The sequence below is a fragment of the Oryx dammah genome, unplaced genomic scaffold (assembly GCF_014754425.2).
Source record: "Oryx dammah isolate SB20612 unplaced genomic scaffold, SCBI_Odam_1.1 HiC_scaffold_23, whole genome shotgun sequence".
Taxonomy (NCBI): Eukaryota; Metazoa; Chordata; class Mammalia; order Artiodactyla; family Bovidae; genus Oryx; species Oryx dammah.
Window position 1 is genome coordinate 48,642,916 of NW_024070207.1, and position 8,381 is coordinate 48,651,296.

An 8,381-nucleotide genomic window follows, 5' to 3' on the forward strand; every position below is an offset into this window, starting at 1 on the left:
TCAGAAAATATGGGTACACCTCCCCATATTTAGAGTTCTTATTATGAGAAGAAATACCACAGATTATTTCTAGCTTCACCAATATTGTACCTATGGATTGTTTCCAGTTCAGGCTATTAAGAACAGTACTATTATGGGAATTCTTTTCAGTGCCTTCAGGTGTGTGTATACATGCACTTTTGTATGGTATTTACTCAAGAATGGAATTGCTGGACTACAGAGTATATATGTTTTCAGTTTTATTAAATGAGTCTTGTTTTCCAAAGTGCTTATGTTAATTGTGCACTTCTACCCATAGAGTATTAGAATTATATCTTTTTCACCATGGGACATTATCAGGTTGTAAAAGTTTACCATTTTACAGAAGGAATGGCACTAAAGTCCATGGGGTCACAAAGAGTCAGACACAACAGAGCGACTGAACTGTATTGAAAAATTTACCAGTCTGGAATGTGGATAATGATCTCATACTGTGGGTTTTTTGTTGTTGTTTCTGTTGTTTAGTTTTTATTCCATAATCATAAATTTAACATCACAATCCAGCTAAAGGTGGAGGGAGATAAGGAAAATATGGAACCCAAAGAACTGGAGTGAGACCACACCGATTATAGGATATTTCAAGCAGATGGGGGTAAAGGGGTGCTCTCCTCAGCTACAAAAGGAATGGTCTGGTGGTTAAGTAGAATGCAAGTCAAATTTATTAGATTTGTCCACAGTCAGCAGTGGTGATCTTGCTGATCTTGCCATTCCTGGACCCAAAGCACTCCATGGCTTCTACAATATTCATGCTGTCTTTCACCTTGCCAATGACTACATGCTTGCCATCCAACCACTCAGTCTTGGCAGTGTAGATGAAAAACTGGGAACTATTTTGTGTTGGGACCAGCATTTGCCATGGACAAGATGCCAGGACCCATATGCTTCAGGATGAAATTCTCATCATCAAATTTCTCCCCATAGATGGACTTGCCACCAGTGCCATTGTGGCATGTGAAGCCACTACCCTGGCACATAAATCCTGGAATTATTCTGTGAAAGCATGAACCTTTATAACCAAAACCTTTCTCCCCAGTGCTCAGAGTATGAAAGTTTTCTGCTCTTTTTGAAACTTGGTCTGCAAACAGTTCAAAGGTGATGCAGGCTAAGGGCTCTCTGTGGATGGTGATGTCCAAAAACATGGTGGATGTGAACTAGGCTGGGCAATGCAGGAAGCTCAGAGTGGTGGTGTCTGCAAGGCTTCTGTGCTGTGGTTTTAAGTTATGTTTTCCTAATTACTAATAATGTTGAGCACCATTTCAAATGATCTTTGAACTGTGGAATTCCTCTCTTTTGAGGGAATTGTTCAAATCTTTCACTCATTTTTCTGTAATGGTCTTTGTTGTCCATCTTTTTCTTATTGATTTGTAAGGTTATATTATATATATATATAATATAATATATATTTAATTAATAATATTTAATAATATATATATAATATATATTTAATTCTAATTATCCCCAATAGTTATGTTTTATAAAGTCACCATAAACACTGAATTAGCAAATGAACTATGCTCTTAGGAAAAATATAGAATTAGGTTCCTATAAATCTCTGATGACATTTTCACCATCTGAAATGCCATTTCTGTTGTATATGATCTTTGCCAATGTCCTTTTAAAACAAGCCAGTCTCATCAACATTGTAAATCTTCTCTTTCCATTATTCTTTTCCTGTACAAGACTTAGTGGATACTTTAAAAAATTCTTCCACAACCTTCTGACCTACAGACCTGCCTCATCTACAAGTTTAATGTTTTTCACACATATGGCCTTTTGAAATGTGCAAGCCAATCAGCCAGCCTTTGTCAAGAAGAGTTTAACATTTTTCTAACCCTGGGTAATGTGACTGTAAATGTTTTTGGCTTTCAGCCTCACAAGAATGCTGCCCACTATGCTTTTACTAATTTGTTATCATCTTATAAATACACAGATTTAGTCACTTTTCCATAGCATCATGACACACTAGAGCTGTTCCTTTAGCACTTTCCTGAGCTGCCTCATGTAAAGATGGGTAAATTTCCTCTTATTTTTTCTGGATATACCAAATTACTGACTCATTAACTTTGAACCTATGAAATAAAATGGAGTTGCATATGTCAAGGGGTCTTAGAGCTGGGAGGCCATTACCAAGGTGGATTTTATACATGTTCCAAGCAGGTGGAACCATGAACTTTAAAACTGGGCCAAACCACAAACCTAGGGACACCTGCATTTGTCACAGTGAGGAATTTTATAGCCCTCTGTGGTAAGGAACCCACCTGCAATGCAGAAGACGTAAGAGACCTGGGTTTGATCCATGGGTTGGGAAGATTCCCTGGAGGAGGGCATGACAATCCACTCCAGTATTCTTGCCTGGAGAATCCCATTGACAGAGGAGCCTGGCAGTCTACAGTCCACAGAGTTTCAAAGAGTTGGACATAACTGAAGCAACTTAGCATGCATGCAATAGTCTTAGCACTTAATCATGTTGAGCCAATGTTACTGTGTGCCTCTAATTCCAATTAAAATTCTTTATAATACAAACCTCTCTTATTTGCCTTTAAAAGATCTTTTACTTCCAAGGGATACACTGGGTTACAACCAAAATCTGTGTGCACCGTTTGCAATTCTTAGATCTTAGATAAATGCTTTCTACTTGATTGCTGCCTCATAACGTAGGTTTATTTAGGTTGAGAAACTCATGGCCAGCAGCCCAAGCACTGTAATTCATGCCTGAAGAAGCTTATTAATACTCATATTTTCTCTATAAGGCAAATCATAGCTTTCTTAGGAACTCTGGACAGTACTCCAGTGCTGTGCTTAGAGGCCATTTTAAACAGTAAAAACACCAAAAACAAGCAAAAAAAGGAAAAAAAGATGTGGCACTAATAGACCTTGGAAAGAACAGTTGTTTACAGTATGAGAACTAACACAAGGCAGAACATTGCCTTATTTGACCTCATCTGACAGGGTCTGCATTGAGAGACTCACATTCACCACTCAGTACAGTATCACAATGACCACAAAAGACTGTACGTATTGATTTGGGGATTACAAATAAATTTTAGTGAACAAAGAAATTCACAAGTACCAAATCAAATAATGAGGAGGGACTGTGTATACTGATGTATGTGTGTGTGGTGAAGTCAGGGTTAAGTTTAATTTTTTAATACTTTTTCCCTGTGTATACTTAGTTGTCTCCACACCATTTAAGAAAAAAAAAAAAAAAGGACTTTTCCCTTACTCCTCTGCAGTGCTACTTTTGTCAAAAATCAAATATCTATTTATGCAAGGTTCTATGCATCAACTACAAATTAGCCACTTTCCATGGGCACTTGCCATCTATGTCTACAAGGATTATGTCTTTTGCCATTGCAGCTGCTGCCCTTCATTCAGGGTGGAGAGCAGAAAGGAGATGAGGTCCTCTCTGCTGAGTGGGGGTGGGGGGATTTGGGGTGTGTGTGTGTGTGTGTGTGTGTGTGGACTGGCAGGACAGGTCTTCAGATAGATATTTTCAGGAGCCAATTTTATGCATGCTAAGTTGTTTCAGTCATGTCTGACTCTTTGCGACCCCATGGACTACAGCCCTCCAGGCTCCTCTCTCCACGGGATTCTCCAGGCAAGAATATTTTCTCCAGGGGGCCTTCCCAACCCAAGGATTGGACCTGTGTCTCTTATGTCTCCTATATTGGCAGGCAGATTCTTCACAATTAATACCACCTGGAAAGCCCCTAGATTTTATGAGCCCAATTCTTGTATTTCCTCATATCTAGAAAAGTACCAGCAGCAGAAAAGTACTAAAATCCTTCATGGTGATGACTGTTCCATGTGACTAGTGAAGGCTTCAAGAGACTAGTAGAAACTTCGTGGAAAAACATGTGCTTGACTGCATGTATTCCCCCTTCACTAAAAATAGCATATATACTGTCCTTCCCCGATACCTCTTCAGAGAAGATTCTCAGAGCTACTTGAGGTGCTAAATCTGGGCTGCATTTTTGCCGCAATTAAAACATTACTTTGTCAACAAAAGTCCGTCTAGTCAAGGCTATGGTTTTTCCAGTGGTCATGTATGGATGTTAGAGTTGGACTGTGAAGAAAGCTGAGCACCGAAGAATTGATGCTTTTGAACTGTGGTGATGGAGAAGACTCTTGAGAGTCCCTTGGACTGCAAGGAGATCCAACCAGTCCATTCTGAAGGAGATCAGCCCTGGGATTTATTTGGAAAGAATGATGCTAAAGCTGAAACTCCAGCACTTTGGCCACCCTATGCGAAGATTTGACTCATTGGAAAAGACTCTGATGCTGGGAGGGATTGGGGGCAGAATGAGAAGGGGACAACAGAGGATGAGATGGTTGGATGGTATCACCGACTCAGTAGACATGGGTTTGGGTGGATTCCGGGAGTTGGTGATGGACAGAGTGGCCTGGTGTGCTGCAGTTCATGGGGTCGCAAAGAGTCAGGCACGACTGAGTGACTGAATTGATTGATTGAAAACTTAACTTGCAACCATCATGTTGTGCATTTTTTTAAGTTGACATATGTGACACAGTATTTATAATGAAAAATATATGTTTGGTCTTTGTTCTGTTTCTGGCATAGAGCTCCTAAAACACTTGGGATTTCCTAAGTGAGGAGAGCCACAGTGGGGTGTTGTTATGTTAATGAGGTGACTTTTGGAAAGCACTTAGGAATGGCTCAACTGGTAAAGAAACCACCTGCAATGCAGGAGACCTGGGTTCGATTCGTGGGTTGGGAAGATCCCCTGGAGAAGGGAAAGACTACCCACTCCAGTATTCTGGCCTAGAGAATTCCATGGACTGTATAGTCCATGGGGTCACAAAGAGTTGGACACAACTGAGTGACTTTCACTTCACTTTTGTGGAGAGCTCGCTAAATGTACTTCTCAATTCCAGTCATTCATCTTTATATTATTTTGTATTTTTATGTGCAGAATTATATATCATGTGCATTAATGTGGACCCTTGTTAGTGAAAGTGTGAAGTCCTAACCACTGGACCACCAGGGAGTTCCCTTAAAGGAAGTTTACCTGTGGAAATTTAGCTGAGTCTTTTTATTGTGAACATGTGATTAATTTTATGAAGTAATTTCATTCCATCTGTTTTAACAATCATATGATTTTCCTTTTAATATGGTAATATAGTACATTGCATTAATTAAAATTTTAAAGTAAAACAGAACCAGCATTTCTGAAATAACTACACAATCTAATGCTATATTAATCCTTTTTTCTGTTGCTGGCATTTTATAAGGATTTTTGCATGCATATTTTTGAATGAGATTCACATGTAATTTTCCTTTCTTAGACAACTCTTGATAGAGTTTGTTAACAAGCTGTTAGACTCATGAGTTGCAAATTGTACCTTCTTATTCTATTATTGGGAATAATAGTTTGTGTAATGCTGGAATTATTGCTTTTTTAAATGTTTGGTAGAATTGCTGGTGAAGCTCTTTGCACCTGCAGCTTTCAATGTAGGAAGATTTTCATTACTAATGCAAATCCTTTTATCACTGTAGAACTATTCAGTTTTAAATTGCTTCTGAGTTATTTCTGGTAATTTTTTTTTTGTAGAAATTTATAAATTGTATCAAAATTTTAAGTGTATTGGCATAAAGTTGTCCATGATATTCTCTTTTTAATATCTGAAAGGTCTGTGACAATCTTTTGTTGTTAATTCTTAATGTGTTTTGGCAGACATTTATGAAATTTTTAGAATAAATGTTATTTTAAATTTTAATTAGTTGTGCAATTTCTTTTATTAGAATTGGTTTCTGGCGATTTGCCTTGTTCTTTAGATTTGACTGATTGAGGATATGTTTGTCTGATTCTTCAATTTCCTTGACTGTGTGTTGGTCTCTATGCATTAGACATAGCAGGCACTTCTAGTCTTCATGGACAAGGCTCCCACCAATCAGTCCTGCCAGAAGATCTACCAGAACCACTAATAATTCTTTTCCCCTCTCAGGGGAAAATAGGACCTTGGATTTTTCATGTGCTCACTCTGCGCTTAGCAGAGGAATGCATCTATTAGCCCAGTCTGTGTGGTTTCTGCCTTTCCCAGTGCTGTTAGATGGTGCAGGACCTGTTTGAACTCCAGGACTGCTGAGATCAGTTCAGTTCAGTTCAGTTGCTCAGTCATGTCTGACACTTTGCAACCCCATGGACTGCAGCACACCAGGCCTTCCTGTCCATCAGGAAATCCTGGAGCTTGTTCAAACTCATGTCCATTGAGTCAGTGATGCCATCCAACCATCTCATCCTCTGTTGTCCCCTTCTCCTCCCGCCTTCAATCTTTCCCAGCATCCAGGTCTTTTCCAATGAGTCGGTTCTTCACTTTAGGTGGCCAAAATATTGGACTTTCAGCTTCAGCATCAGTCTTTCCAGTAAATATTCAAGATTGATTTCCTTTAGGATGGACTGGTTACATCTCCTTGCAGTGCAAGGAACTCTCAAGAGTCTTCAACACCACAGTTCAAAATCATCAATTCTTCGGTGCTCAGCTTTCTTTATAGTCCAACTCTCACATCCATACATAACCATTGGAAAAACCATAGCTTTGACTAGAAGGACCTTTGTTAGCAAAGTAATGTCTCTGCTTTTACTGTCTAGGTTTGTCATAGTTTTTCTTCCAAGGAACAAAAGTCTTTTCATTTAATGGCTGCAGTCACCAACTGCAGTGATTTTGAAGCCCCAAAATGTAAAGTCTCTCACTGTTTCCATTATTTCCCGATCTATTTGCCATGAAGTGATGGGACTGGATGCCATGATCTTAGTTTTCTGAATGTTGAGTTTTAAGCCAACTTTTCACTCTCCTCTTTCAATTGCATCAGGAGGCTCTTTAGTTCTTTTTCACTTTCTGCCATAAGGGTGGTGTCATCTGCATATCTGAGGTTCTTGATGTTTTTCCCGGCAATCTTGATTCCAGCTTGTGCTTCATCCAGCCCAGCAGTTTGCATGATACACTCTGAATAAAAGTTAAATAAGTTAAATGGTGAAATAGTTTCTAGTTTTGGGGCCTCCTTGGAAAATTTGGGGAGCTGGCTGTGAGACTGTTAATAGTCTTGGTAGGGAGGCCATATGCCCCCAAGTGGCAGGAGACAATAAATTGCAAGTGGCAGACTACTTTTTTCTTTTATTTTATTTTTTCATCTAATGCTGTGTTGTCATGTTGGCATCTGGTTCCAGGGGAACTTTATCTCAAACCTTGAGCTAACCAATGCGTTTTTCTCATGGAAATGTCTTCCTTAAGCTATGCTAATGAACTATACATTTGCCAAAAATCTGCCTTTCTCCAAGATTCATGTCAATTGTTTTATGGCTCAGGATGACTCACTTTATACCATTGCTATCTCAAAATGCATTGTTGTGGCTGAGGAGCCTGGTGCAACTCTCTTAGTTTTGAGGCATTTCCTTTCTCTAATTCAGTTCAGTCGCTCAGTCATGTCCGACTCTTTGCAACCCCATAAACACATGCCAGGCTTCCCTGTCCATCACCAACTCCCAGATTTTACTTAAACTCGTATCCATCGAGTCGGTGATGCCATCCAACCATCTTATCCTCTGTCGTTCCTTTCTCCTCCTGCATTCAATCTTTCCCAGCATCAGGGTCTTTTCCAATGAGTCAGTTCTTCGAATCAGGTGGCCAGAGTATTGGAGTTTCAACTTCAGCATCAGCTTTTCCAATGAATGTTCAGAACTGATTTCCTTTAGGCTGGACTGGTTGCATCTCCTTGCAGTCCAAGGGACTCTCAAGAGCCTTCTTCAATACCACAGTTCAAAAGCATCAATTCTTTGGTGCTCAGCTTTCTTTATAGTCCAACTCTTACATCCACACATGACTACTGGAAAAACCATAGCTTTGACTTGACAGACCTTTGTTGGAAAAGTAATGTCTCTGCTTTTTAATATACTGTCTAGGTTGGTCATAACTTTTCTTCCAATGAGCAAGCGTTTTTTAATTTCATGGCTACAGTCACCATCTGCAGTGATTTTGGAGCTCAAGAAAAGAAACTTTTGCACTGTTTCCATTATTTCCCCATCTATTTGCCATGAAATGATGGGACTGGATTCTGAACCTGGGCTGTGCAGCAATGATGGGGGTTATGCACAGAGCTGTGGGGATTGTCTTTTATGCTAGCAAGGCTATTATTGGCTTTATGACAATTTTGCTTGATGCTATAACTTCTTGAAATTTATCATTTATTAAGACTATGCAACTTGATAAAATGATTTGTTAAATATCAAACTGTTTAATCTTGATATTAGGGGCTTCCCTGGTGGCTCAGTCGGTAAATCATCTGCCTACAATGTGGGACACCCCGGTGCAATCCCTGGGTTGGGAAG

The 8,381-nt window shown here is 39.4% G+C and overlaps 1 pseudogene; it reads right to left on the bottom strand.

Moving 5' to 3' along the window:
* Positions 1-700: 700 nt before the first annotated feature.
* On the bottom strand, positions 701-1,178 carry LOC120881756 (annotated as a pseudogene).
* Positions 1,179-8,381: the final 7,203 nt, after the last annotated feature.